Here is a 14307-nt window from a genome sequence, read left to right on the forward strand (position 1 = left end):
CAGTGCAATCAGGAGATTGCAGGCCGACTTTTATCTTAACCAGTTCCTTACGGGACACGGAGTGTTCAGAGAGCATCAAAATATACTTTTTAATAAAAATTGAAGCTGCAACTATTGTGGGGAAACACAAACTATCGAGCATTTAATTTATCGCTGTCCCCACTTCCGGACACTGCGTGGGGACCACCTTCGTCAAAAGACCCTTCACCCATGTTACGCAGAGTTGGCCTGTTGAAAAATTATCAAAAATATCATCAAAACTACTCCTGAAGATGTTTTAACAGACCTGTAATTCTCGGAGCCTGCAATGCATACTGTTTTTAATTCTGGTTGATCTTAACTATTTACACCTGATTTTAATCGACTTTAACTTTTTATGAACTTTAAAACTCTTTACATCTGGTTCAAATTCAATTTTATATTGACTGCATTTTTAAACACTTCACCTGCTTTGGCTGATTTTTAACTTTTTTGAACTCTTAAACCTCTACTCCAGTTTCCAAACGAAATTTTAATTATTGAACATTTTATCTTGTAATCTAGTCTATAACTGAACTTTACTTTCACTCAACTTTGTTCTGACTGATTTCTGTTTATGGGCTGTTGCCGTGTAATTTATGTATTTTATGTTTTGCACTGTTTTTTTTGGATTTTAATAAACATTTACTCGCATGCCCTAAATTAAGGCAGGTCGGGCTAAATCTTTCTTAAGAGAGACAGTAAAAGCAACTTATGTTAACTTACATAAGTTTTATAACATATAACTTATGTTATTATGTAAACACGCTTGTTTTAAAAGAACAGAATTTTGATAAAAATAATTTTAAAAAGGACAACACCATGCGCTCTTAATTTAGATTCTTTAAAGAAATAAATAACTAAGACAATTATAGTTTTTTAGTAGGTTTATAATGCCAAACTATGAAAGAATATATGGACTTAACTGTCACGTTTTTTGTGTGGTAAATATACATGTGTTAGCTTAAGTTATTCATCCAGTTTCAAAGTATTGTTTATTTGCAAGCAAATGACACACAAAAAAGCAGGTTATACATAGAAAACAAGTATCTGGTACATTTGTCTGTACTGGTACATACTGGTTAATTGAAAATTCTGTTACTTTGCAACGTCATCATTTTGCTATACGCCAGGTTAATAAGAAAAGTCTCCAGAATTTTCCAATTAATCTCGTTTAAAGTTGATTGCTTTCTGCTCATAAACCTGTAGGCTGATTAAAAGTGTACAAAAAATTTTTCAGTCTAAATTTGTTCAGGTTTATTGCAGTAATCTCAACAAAACTAACAATTAGCTCAAAACTATTAGAGCTCCTAAGTGAATCAATCAAGAGCCAGAAACGAATACACTCTAGTTTCGGTTGTATATCAAATTGTTAAACAGCAGAAAGATAGAACAGGCAAGACTCGGCGTACCTTTAATACTAAGCGGATGTTTAAATTTTTCTATTTAGTGTTAATTTCAGACTCTTGCGTAATATGTCAAGTGGGAGCATGACAAACTTTTAATTAAGCTGGATCAAATTATCACTGTTCGCCCCGCAAAATGTAGGTCAATGTTTACAAAACAAAACAATGTTATAAATTCCATTTCAATTTTTTTTATTGTACTGCAAATAGTTTTTGTACTTACTTACTTGTATAACATTAAAATTAAAGTCTCTCTTAGTTTCCGTTTTATATTAGTTTTAATCATTAATGGTCTACTGTAAAATTATTTTTTAAATTTATTTGTTTTATTTTTAAACTTTCATCAAGTTTTGAATAATAGGAATATTAGCTTATTTGGGATGAGGCTTCTTGAGATTTCCTGATCTTCTCAGTTAGTCTTAAAATCTACTTAAGAATTTGACAGAATTTTGAAACGTTTGATTTTCATAACATACATATTTTTGAAATATTCGAGAAAAAATTATTTGGATTATTAATTATTAATTATTTAATTCAAAATCCAAATGATCCGAAAATGAACAAAAAGGACATTTTTTACATTAAAAATTATAACTTATAAACACTTATGAATAAAATTTAAAATTACATTTTAAAAAATAATTTCAAAATGAAATGTAGAAGTTAATAATGCAAATATACTTACTTTTATTAGACACCTGCATTTGTGTTAATTTTACGGAGCTACAACACCTTTTATGAAACAACCATCGTTTTCTAAAATAAACAAATAAAAAATGATAAATGAAGAAAACATATTAAAAGTTTTAAAAGGCATAAAAAATACTTATGATATATGGCATTTTACATTTGCTTTTCAAACCAAATTAAATTTTTGCAATTTTTTAACTTTTGAAATTAAAAATTTGTCAATAGCAAAGACAAACTTCAAATGCTTAAGTGTTTCATCCTTTTTAAAGTATGCAAATCAATAATCTATATCAGTGGTTCCCAAATCATGTTCTGCAAAATCCTAGGGTTCCAAGAATTAAGACTTGTTTTCATTTTAAACTAGAAATGATTTTTGCAACTTTCAATTTTCCTATATTTAGATAAACAAATAAATAAAATATATACGTTTTCAAAAATTGAGATGTTTGTAATAAGAAAACCAGTGTTCAATGATTTTACTAAGTTTTTAATTTGACCTATTTGCCACGAAACTAGAATATCAAGTGCATAAAAAGAAAAAAATGAAACAAATAAAAACATCAATTGTTCTTTGGGGATTGAAAAAAATGATTTTTTGTTAGAATTTATTTCAAGTTCCGAATCACGATAGTTTTTTTCTTTTTCATACATTTAGATTGTGAACAAATAAACAAAATATATAAATTGTCGAAAATTGAGAAGTTAGTAATAAGAAAACCCGTGTTCAATGATTTTACTAAGTTTTTAATTTGACCTATTGCCACGAAACTAGAATATAAAGTGCATAAAAAGATAAAAATGAAACAAATAAAAACATCAATTGTTCTCTAAGGATTGAAAAAATGATTTTTTGTTAGAATTTATTTCAAGTTCCGAATCACGATAGTTTTTTCTTTTTCATACATTTAGATTGTGAACAAATAAACAAAATATATAAATTGTCGAAAATTGAGAAGTTAGTAATAAGAAAACCCGTGTTCAATGATTTTACTAAGTTTTTAATTTGACCTATTGCCACGAAACTAGAATATCAAGTGCATAAAAAGAAAAAAATGAAACAAATAAAAACATCAATTGTTCTTTGGGGATTGAAAAAAATGATTTTTTGTTAGAATTTATTTCAAGTTCCGAATCACGATAGTTTTTTTCTTTTTCATACATTTAGATTGTGAACAAATAAACAAAATATATAAATTGTCGAAAATGGAGAAGTTAGTAATAAGATAACATGTGTTCAATGATTTTACTAAGTTTTTAATTTGACCTATTGCCACGAAACTAGAATATAAAGTGCATAAAAAGAAAAAAATGAAACAAATAAAAACATCAATTGTTCTCTAAGGATTGAAAAAATGATTTTTTGTTGGAATTTATTTTAAGTTCCGAATCACGTTAGTTTTTTCTTTTTCATACATTTAGATTGTGAACAAATAAACAAAATATATAAATTGTCGAAAATTGAGAAGTTAGTAATAAGAAAACCCGTGTTCAATGATTTTACTAAGTTTTTAATTTGACCTATTGCCACGAAACTAGAATATAAAGTGCATAAAAAGATAAAAATGAAACAAATAAAAACATCAATTGTTCTCTAAGGATTGAAAAAATGATTTTTTGTTGGAATTTATTTCAAGTTCCGAATCACGTTAGTTTTTTCTTTTTCATACATTTAGATTGTGAACAAATAAACAAAATATATAAATTGTCGAAAATTGAGAAGTTAGTAATAAGAAAACCCGTGTTCAATGATTTTACTAAGTTTTTAATTTGACCTATTGCCACGAAACTAGAATATAAAGTGCATAAAAAGATAAAAATGAAACAAATAAAAACATCAATTGTTCTCTAAGGATTGAAAAAATGATTTTTTGTTGGAATTTATTTTAAGTTCCGAATCACGATAGTTTTTTCTTTTTCATACATTTAGATTGTGAACAAATAAACAAAATATATAAATTGTCGAAAATTGAGAAGTTAGTAATAAGAAAACCCGTGTTCAATGATTTTACTAAGTTTTTAATTTGACCTATTGCCACGAAACTAGAATATAAAGTGCATAAAAAGAAAAAAATGAAACAAATAAAAACATCAATTGTTCTTTGGGGATTGAAAAAAATGATTTTTTGTTAGAATTTATTTCAAGTTCCGAATCACGATAGTTTTTTCTTTTTCATACATTTAGATTGTGAACAAATAAACAAAATATATAAATTGTCGAAAATTGAGAAGTTAGTAATAAGAAAACCCGTGTTCAATGATTTTACTAAGTTTTTAATTTGACCTATTGCCACGAAACTAGAATATAAAGTGCATAAAAAGAAAAAAATGAAACAAATAAAAACATCAATTGTTCTTTGGGGATTGAAAAAAATGATTTTTTGTTAGAATTTATTTTAAGTTCCAAATCACGATAGTTTTTTCTTTTTCATACATTTAGATTTTGAACAAATAAACAAAATATATAAATTGTCGAAAATTGAGAAGTTAGTAATAAGAAAACCCGTGTTCAATGATTTTACTAAGTTTTTAATTTGACCTATTGCCACGAAACTAGAATATAAAGTGCATAAAAAGAAAAAAATGAAACAAATAAAAACATCAATTGTTCTTTGAGGATTGAAAAAATGATTTTTTGTTGGAATTTATTTTAAGTTCCGAATCACGATAGTTTTTTCTTTTTCATACATTTAGATTGTGAACAAATAAACAAAATATATAAATTGTCGAAAATTGAGAAGTTAGTAATAAGAAAACCCGTGTTCAATGATTTTACTAAGTTTTTAATTTGACCTATTGCCACGAAACTAGAATATAAAGTGCATAAAAAGATAAAAATGAAACAAATAAAAACATCAATTGTTCTCTAAGGATTGAAAAAATGATTTTTTGTTGGAATTTATTTCAAGTTCCGAATCACGTTAGTTTTTTCTTTTTCATACATTTAGATTGTGAACAAATAAACAAAATATATAAATTGTCGAAAATTGAGAAGTTAGTAATAAGAAAACCCGTGTTCAATGATTTTACTAAGTTTTTAATTTGACCTATTGCCACGAAACTAGAATATAAAGTGCATAAAAAGATAAAAATGAAACAAATAAAAACATCAATTGTTCTCTAAGGATTGAAAAAATGATTTTTTGTTGGAATTTATTTTAAGTTCCGAATCACGATAGTTTTTTTCTTTTTCATACATTTAGATTGTGAACAAATAAACAAAATATATAAATTGCCGAAAATTGAGAAGTTAGTAATAAGAAAACCCGTGTTCAATGATTTTACTAAGTTTTTAATTTGACCTATTGCCACGAAACTAGAATATAAAGTGCATAAAAAGAAAAAAATGAAACAAATAAAAACATCAATTGTTCTTTGGGGATTGAAAAAAATGATTTTTTGTTAGAATTTATTTCAAGTTCCGAATCACGATAGTTTTTTCTTTTTCATACATTTAGATTGTGAACAAATAAACAAAATATATAAATTGTCGAAAATTGAGAAGTTAGTAATAAGAAAACCCGTGTTCAATGATTTTATTAAGTTTTTAATTTGACCTATTGCCACGAAACTAGAATATAAAGTGCATCAAAAGAAAAAAATGAAACAAATAAAAACATCAATTGTTCTTTGGGGATTGAAAAAAATGATTTTTTGTTAGAATTTATTTTAAGTTCCGAATCACGATAGTTTTTTCTTTTTCATACATTTAGATTGTGAACAAATAAACAAAATATATAAATTGTCGAAAATTGAGAAGTTAGTAATAAGAAAACCCGTGTTCAATGATTTTACTAAGTTTTTAATTTGACCTATTGCCACGAAACTAGAATATCAAGTGCATAAAAAGAAAAAAATGAAACAAATAAAAACATCAATTGTTCTTTGGGGATTGAAAAAAATGATTTTTTGTTAGAATTTATTTCAAGTTCCGAATCACGATAGTTTTTTTCTTTTTCATACATTTAGATTGTGAACAAATAAACAAAATATATAAATTGTCGAAAATGGAGAAGTTAGTAATAAGATAACATGTGTTCAATGATTTTACTAAGTTTTTAATTTGACCTATTGCCACGAAACTAGAATATAAAGTGCATAAAAAGAAAAAAATGAAACAAATAAAAACATCAATTGTTCTCTAAGGATTGAAAAAATGATTTTTTGTTGGAATTTATTTTAAGTTCCGAATCACGTTAGTTTTTTCTTTTTCATACATTTAGATTGTGAACAAATAAACAAAATATATAAATTGTCGAAAATTGAGAAGTTAGTAATAAGAAAACCCGTGTTCAATGATTTTACTAAGTTTTTAATTTGACCTATTGCCACGAAACTAGAATATAAAGTGCATAAAAAGATAAAAATGAAACAAATAAAAACATCAATTGTTCTCTAAGGATTGAAAAAATGATTTTTTGTTGGAATTTATTTCAAGTTCCGAATCACGTTAGTTTTTTCTTTTTCATACATTTAGATTGTGAACAAATAAACAAAATATATAAATTGTCGAAAATTCAGAAGTTAGTAATAAGAAAACCCGTGTTCAATGATTTTACTAAGTTTTTAATTTGACCTATTGCCACGAAACTAGAATATAAAGTGCATAAAAAGATAAAAATGAAACAAATAAAAACATCAATTGTTCTCTAAGGATTGAAAAAATGATTTTTTGTTGGAATTTATTTTAAGTTCCGAATCACGATAGTTTTTTCTTTTTCATACATTTAGATTGTGAACAAATAAACAAAATATATAAATTGTCGAAAATTGAGAAGTTAGTAATAAGAAAACCCGTGTTCAATGATTTTACTAAGTTTTTAATTTGACCTATTGCCACGAAACTAGAATATAAAGTGCATAAAAAGAAAAAAATGAAACAAATAAAAACATCAATTGTTCTTTGGGGATTGAAAAAAATGATTTTTTGTTAGAATTTATTTTAAGTTCCGAATCACGATAGTTTTTTCTTTTTCATACATTTAGATTGTGAACAAATAAACAAAATATATAAATTGTCGAAAATTGAGAAGTTAGTAATAAGAAAACCCGTGTTCAATGATTTTACTAAGTTTTTAATTTGACCTATTGCCACGAAACTAGAATATAAAGTGCATAAAAAGAAAAAAATGAAACAAATAAAAACATCAATTGTTCTTTGGGGATTGAAAAAAATGATTTTTTGTTAGAATTTATTTTAAGTTCCAAATCACGATAGTTTTTTCTTTTTCATACATTTAGATTGTGAACAAATAAACAAAATATATAAATTGTCGAAAATTGAGAAGTTAGTAATAAGAAAACCCGTGTTCAATGATTTTACTAAGTTTTTAATTTGACCTATTGCCACGAAACTAGAATATAAAGTGCATAAAAAGAAAAAAATGAAACAAATAAAAACATCAATTGTTCTTTGAGGATTGAAAAAATGATTTTTTGTTGGAATTTATTTTAAGTTCCGAATCACGATAGTTTTTTCTTTTTCATACATTTAGATTGTGAACAAATAAACAAAATATATAAATTGTCGAAAATTGAGAAGTTAGTAATAAGAAAACCCGTGTTCAATGATTTTACTAAGTTTTTAATTTGACCTATTGCCACGAAACTAGAATATAAAGTGCATAAAAAGATAAAAATGAAACAAATAAAAACATCAATTGTTCTCTAAGGATTGAAAAAATGATTTTTTGTTGGAATTTATTTCAAGTTCCGAATCACGTTAGTTTTTTCTTTTTCATACATTTAGATTGTGAACAAATAAACAAAATATATAAATTGTCGAAAATTGAGAAGTTAGTAATAAGAAAACCCGTGTTCAATGATTTTACTAGGTTTTTAATTTGACCTATTGCCACGAAACTAGAATATAAAGTGCATAAAAAGATAAAAATGAAACAAATAAAAACATCAATTGTTCTCTAAGGATTGAAAAAATGATTTTTTGTTGGAATTTATTTCAAGTTCCGAATCACGTTAGTTTTATCTTTTTCATACATTTAGATTGTGAACAAATAAACAAAATATATAAATTGTCGAAAATTGAGAAGTTAGTAATAAGAAAACCCGTGTTCAATGATTTTACTAAGTTTTTAATTTGACCTATTGCCACGAAACTAGAATATAAAGTGCATAAAAAGATAAAAATGAAACAAATAAAAACATCAATTGTTCTCTAAGGATTGAAAAAATGATTTTTTGTTGGAATTTATTTTAAGTTCCGAATCACGATAGTTTTTTCTTTTTCATACATTTAGATTGTGAACAAATAAACAAAATATATAAATTGTCGAAAATTGAGAAGTTAGTAATAAGAAAACCCGTGTTCAATGATTTTACTAAGTTTTTAATTTGACCTATTGCCACGAAACTAGAATATAAAGTGCATAAAAAGAAAAAAATGAAACAAATAAAAACATCAATTGTTCTTTGGGGATTGAAAAAAATGATTTTTTGTTAGAATTTATTTCAAGTTCCGAATCACGATAGTTTTTTCTTTTTCATACATTTAGATTGTGAACAAATAAGCAAAATATATAAATTGTCGAAAATTGAGAAGTTAGTAATAAGAAAACCCGTGTTCAATGATTTTACTAAGTTTTTAATTTGACCTATTGCCACGAAACTAGAATATAAAGTGCATAAAAAGAAAAAAATGAAACAAATAAAAACATCAATTGTTCTTTGGGGATTGAAAAAAATGATTTTTTGTTAGAATTTATTTTAAGTTCCAAATCACGATAGTTTTTTCTTTTTCATACATTTAGATTGTGAACAAATAAACAAAATATATAAATTGTCGAAAATTGAGAAGTTAGTAATAAGAAAACCCGTGTTCAATGATTTTACTAAGTTTTTAATTTGACCTATTGCCACGAAACTAGAATATAAAGTGCATAAAAAGAAAAAAATGAAACAAATAAAAACATCAATTGTTCTTTGAGGATTGAAAAAATGATTTTTTGTTGGAATTTATTTTAAGTTCCGAATCACGATAGTTTTTTCTTTTTCATACATTTAGATTGTGAACAAATAAACAAAATATATAAATTGTCGAAAATTGAGAAGTTAGTAATAAGAAAACCCGTGTTCAATGATTTTACTAAGTTTTTAATTTGACCTATTGCCACGAAACTAGAATATAAAGTGCATAAAAAGATAAAAATGAAACAAATAAAAACATCAATTGTTCTCTAAGGATTGAAAAAATGATTTTTTGTTGGAATTTATTTCAAGTTCCGAATCACGTTAGTTTTTTCTTTTTCATACATTTAGATTGTGAACAAATAAACAAAATATATAAATTGTCGAAAATTGAGAAGTTAGTAATAAGAAAACCCGTGTTCAATGATTTTACTAAGTTTTTAATTTGACCTATTGCCACGAAACTAGAATATAAAGTGCATAAAAAGATAAAAATGAAACAAATAAAAACATCAATTGTTCTCTAAGGATTGAAAAAATGATTTTCTGTTGGAATTTATTTTAAGTTCCGAATCACGTTAGTTTTTTCTTTTTCATACATTTAGATTGTGAACAAATAAACAAAATATATAAATTGTCGAAAATTGAGAAGTTAGTAATAAGAAAACCCGTGTTCAATGATTTTACTAAGTTTTTAATTTGACCTATTGCCACGAAACTAGAATATAAAGTGCATAAAAAGATAAAAATGAAACAAATAAAAACATCAATTGTTCTCTAAGGATTGAAAAAATGATTTTTTGTTGGAATTTATTTCAAGTTCCGAATCACGTTAGTTTTTTCTTTTTCATACATTTAGATTGTGAACAAATAAACAAAATATATAAATTGTCGAAAATTGAGAAGTTAGTAATAAGAAAACCCGTGTTCAATGATTTTACTAAGTTTTTAATTTGACCTATTGCCACGAAACTAGAATATAAAGTGCATAAAAAGATAAAAATGAAACAAATAAAAACATCAATTGTTCTCTAAGGATTGAAAAAATGATTTTTTGTTGGAATTTATTTTAAGTTCCGAATCACGATAGTTTTTTCTTTTTCATACATTTAGATTGTGAACAAATAAACAAAATATATAAATTGTCGAAAATTGAGAAGTTAGTAATAAGAAAACCCGTGTTCAATGATTTTACTAAGTTTTTAATTTGACCTATTGCCACGAAACTAGAATATAAAGTGCATAAAAAGAAAAAAATGAAACAAATAAAAACATCAATTGTTCTTTGGGGATTGAAAAAAATGATTTTTTGTTAGAATTTATTTCAAGTTCCGAATCACGATAGTTTTTTCTTTTTCATACATTTAGATTGTGAACAAATAAACAAAATATATAAATTGTCGAAAATTGAGAAGTTAGTAATAAGAAAACCCGTGTTCAATGATTTTACTAAGTTTTTAATTTGACCTATTGCCACGAAACTAGAATATAAAGTGCATAAAAAGAAAAAAATGAAACAAATAAAAACATCAATTGTTCTTTGGTGATTGAAAAAAATGATTTTTTGTTAGAATTTATTTCAAGTTCCGAATCACGATAGTTTTTTCTTTTTCATACATTTAGATTGTGAACAAATAAACAAAATATATAAATTGTCGAAAATTGAGAAGTTAGTAATAAGAAAACCCGTGTTCAATGATTTTACTAAGTTTTTAATTTGACCTATTGCCACGAAACTAGAATATAAAGTGCATAAAAAGAAAAAAATGAAACAAATAAAAACATCAATTGTTCTTTGGGGATTGAAAAAAATGATTTTTTGTTAGAATTTATTTTAAGTTCCAAATCACGATAGTTTTTTCTTTTTCATACATTTAGATTGTGAACAAATAAACAAAATATATAAATTGTCGAAAATTGAGAAGTTAGTAATAAGAAAACCCGTGTTCAATGATTTTACTAAGTTTTTAATTTGACCTATTGCCACGAAACTAGAATATAAAGTGCATAAAAAGATAAAAATGAAACAAATAAAAACATCAATTGTTCTCTAAGGATTGAAAAAATGATTTTTTGTTGGAATTTATTTCAAGTTCCGAATCACGTTAGTTTTTTCTTTTTCATACATTTAGATTGTGAACAAATAAACAAAATATATAAATTGTCGAAAATTGAGAAGTTAGTAATAAGAAAACCCGTGTTCAATGATTTTACTAAGTTTTTAATTTGACCTATTGCCACGAAACTAGAATATAAAGTGCATAAAAAGATAAAAATGAAACAAATAAAAACATCAATTGTTCTCTAAGGATTGAAAAAATGATTTTTTGTTGGAATTTATTTTAAGTTCCGAATCACGTTAGTTTTTTCTTTTTCATACATTTAGATTGTGAACAAATAAACAAAATATATAAATTGTCGAAAATTGAGAAGTTAGTAATAAGAAAACCCGTGTTCAATGATTTTACTAAGTTTTTAATTTGACCTATTGCCACGAAACTAGAATATAAAGTGCATAAAAAGAAAAAAATGAAACAAATAAAAACATCAATTGTTCTTTGGGGATTGAAAAAAATGATTTTTTGTTAGAATTTATTTCAAGTTCCGAATCACGATAGTTTTTTCTTTTTCATACATTTAGATTGTGAACAAATAAACAAAATATATAAATTGTCGAAAATTGAGAAGTTAGTAATAAGAAAACCCGTGTTCAATGATTTTACTAAGTTTTTAATTTGACCTATTGCCACGAAACTAGAATATAAAGTGCATAAAAAGAAAAAAATGAAACAAATAAAAACATCAATTGTTCTTTGGTGATTGAAAAAAATGATTTTTTGTTAGAATTTATTTCAAGTTCCGAATCACGATAGTTTTTTCTTTTTCATACATTTAGATTGTGAACAAATAAACAAAATATATAAATTGTCGAAAATTGAGAAGTTAGTAATAAGAAAACCCGTGTTCAATGATTTTACTAAGTTTTTAATTTGACCTATTGCCACGAAACTAGAATATAAAGTGCATAAAAAGAAAAAAATGAAACAAATAAAAACATCAATTGTTCTTTGGGGATTGAAAAAAATGATTTTTTGTTAGAATTTATTTTAAGTTCCAAATCACGATAGTTTTTTCTTTTTCATACATTTAGATTGTGAACAAATAAACAAAATATATAAATTGTCGAAAATTGAGAAGTTAGTAATAAGAAAACCCGTGTTCAATGATTTTACTAAGTTTTTAATTTGACCTATTGCCACGAAACTAGAATATAAAGTGCATAAAAAGATAAAAATGAAACAAATAAAAACATCAATTGTTCTCTAAGGATTGAAAAAATGATTTTTTGTTGGAATTTATTTCAAGTTCCGAATCACGTTAGTTTTTTCTTTTTCATACATTTAGATTGTGAACAAATAAACAAAATATATAAATTGTCGAAAATTGAGAAGTTAGTAATAAGAAAACCCGTGTTCAATGATTTTACTAAGTTTTTAATTTGACCTATTGCCACGAAACTAGAATATAAAGTGCATAAAAAGATAAAAATGAAACAAATAAAAACATCAATTGTTCTCTAAGGATTGAAAAAATGATTTTTTGTTGGAATTTATTTTAAGTTCCGAATCACGTTAGTTTTTTCTTTTTCATACATTTAGATTGTGAACAAATAAACAAAATATATAAATTGTCGAAAATTGAGAAGTTAGTAATAAGAAAACCCGTGTTCAATGATTTTACTAAGTTTTTAATTTGACCTATTGCCACGAAACTAGAATATAAAGTGCATAAAAAGATAAAAATGAAACAAATATAAACATCAATTGTTCTTTAAGGATTGAAAAAATGATTTTTTGTTGGAATTTATTTTAAGTTCCGAATCACGCTAGTTTTTTCCTTTTTCATACATTTAGATTGTGAACAAATAAACAAAATATATAAATTGTCGAAAATTGAGAAGTTAGTAATAAGAAAACCTGTGTTCAATGATTTTACAAGACTAGAATATAAAGTGTTTAAAATAAAAACAATGAAAGAAATGAAAAGTTCATATTTAAATAACTGTCAGTTGTTTGTCCACAGTATATATATTTGTTTCTTTATTGCAATTTTTTCTAGTTAAGGAAAAGAAATGCAGTTAGGAAACAAGTTTATATTTTTAAAGTAGCGAAAAAGCAAACATTGAAAAAAATGCATTTTCAAGAAAAAGGATTTGAATAAAATAGAAAAAAATTATAAGCTTATTCTTGATCAGTAATATTTAAGGTTCCTTGAAAGGGAGAATTTTATAAAAGAAATATTTATTATCACAAATATTATCAAGTTTAAAACACATACTGATATATGTTGTTATAATCTGCAAAAACCTCATTGTTATATATATTTTATTTATAACTGTACATATAAAAAACTAATGATGGTGTCTCAAATTTTCATTGATGTCCATGCATTTCCTGTACTGCTATTATTATACTTTTAATTCAGAGTTTAAAACTAAGAGAATTGTTTTTTTAAAATTATTATTACTATTATATAATTCGGCGTTACATTTTAAGATAAAGTTATTTAGAAAGGTGGTTTAATCTTATTAACCATTTTACAGTTATTATTTTTGTGCAAATAACATTAATATACTGTTATAAGGCTGGGATAGCCAGGTTGGTAAGGCATTGGCCCCTTGTCCAAGGGGTCGTGGGTTCGATCCCCGCCTGCCGAAGACTCCCCGTGTAGTAAATGGTGACTGATGTATGTTAAATCTGTCGAGTCGCAAAGTCTTCCATGTTCCCATTACAAATCAATACCTCTGGGGGTACTGAGATACCAGGAGTGTCCTTGTCTTCTGGATTGGTTCAAAAAATACAAGGCTACGGAGTTGAACATTAGTAGTCGTAAACCCAAAATTGGATCGTTTGTTCAACGACGGATAAAATAAAATATACTGTTATAAATTTCAGTTAAAGAGATCTGTTAATTGATTCAGAATTTGACGATCAGCTTCATGCACAATAAGATACGAGCGAAAATAGTATTTAATATATTCGCTCGTTTGGTAAGCGAAAATATTAGATTACGGTTGTGAACTCATCAAATTCGTTTGAATAATATCAATGTTACATTAAAAATTGATTACTTTGAAAAATTACATCTGTTTACCAATAGATCTAAATATTTATAATACTAATAGATACTAATAATTGAACTTGGGAAGTGGAGTCACAAGCGTAAGAAAACAGAATTACTTTAAGCACATTTATAATGTGAATTATTTTAA

The 14307-nt window shown here is 25.3% G+C and overlaps 1 protein-coding gene across 1 annotated transcript in view; it reads right to left on the reverse strand.

The window, feature by feature from the left end:
* Positions 1-14307, reverse strand: part of LOC107454766 (dopamine receptor 1) — a 328591-nt gene that overhangs the window by 176795 nt on the left and 137489 nt on the right. The window contains exon 3 of the mRNA XM_071179038.2: positions 2110-2180. The gene's annotated coding sequence lies outside the window, so the exon portion shown is untranslated. The remainder of the gene's footprint in view (positions 1-2109; positions 2181-14307) is intronic.

The sequence above is a fragment of the Parasteatoda tepidariorum genome, chromosome 6, assembly GCF_982258835.1.
Source record: "Parasteatoda tepidariorum strain Cologne lab strain chromosome 6, Ptep-v5.0, whole genome shotgun sequence".
Taxonomy (NCBI): Eukaryota; Metazoa; Arthropoda; class Arachnida; order Araneae; family Theridiidae; genus Parasteatoda; species Parasteatoda tepidariorum.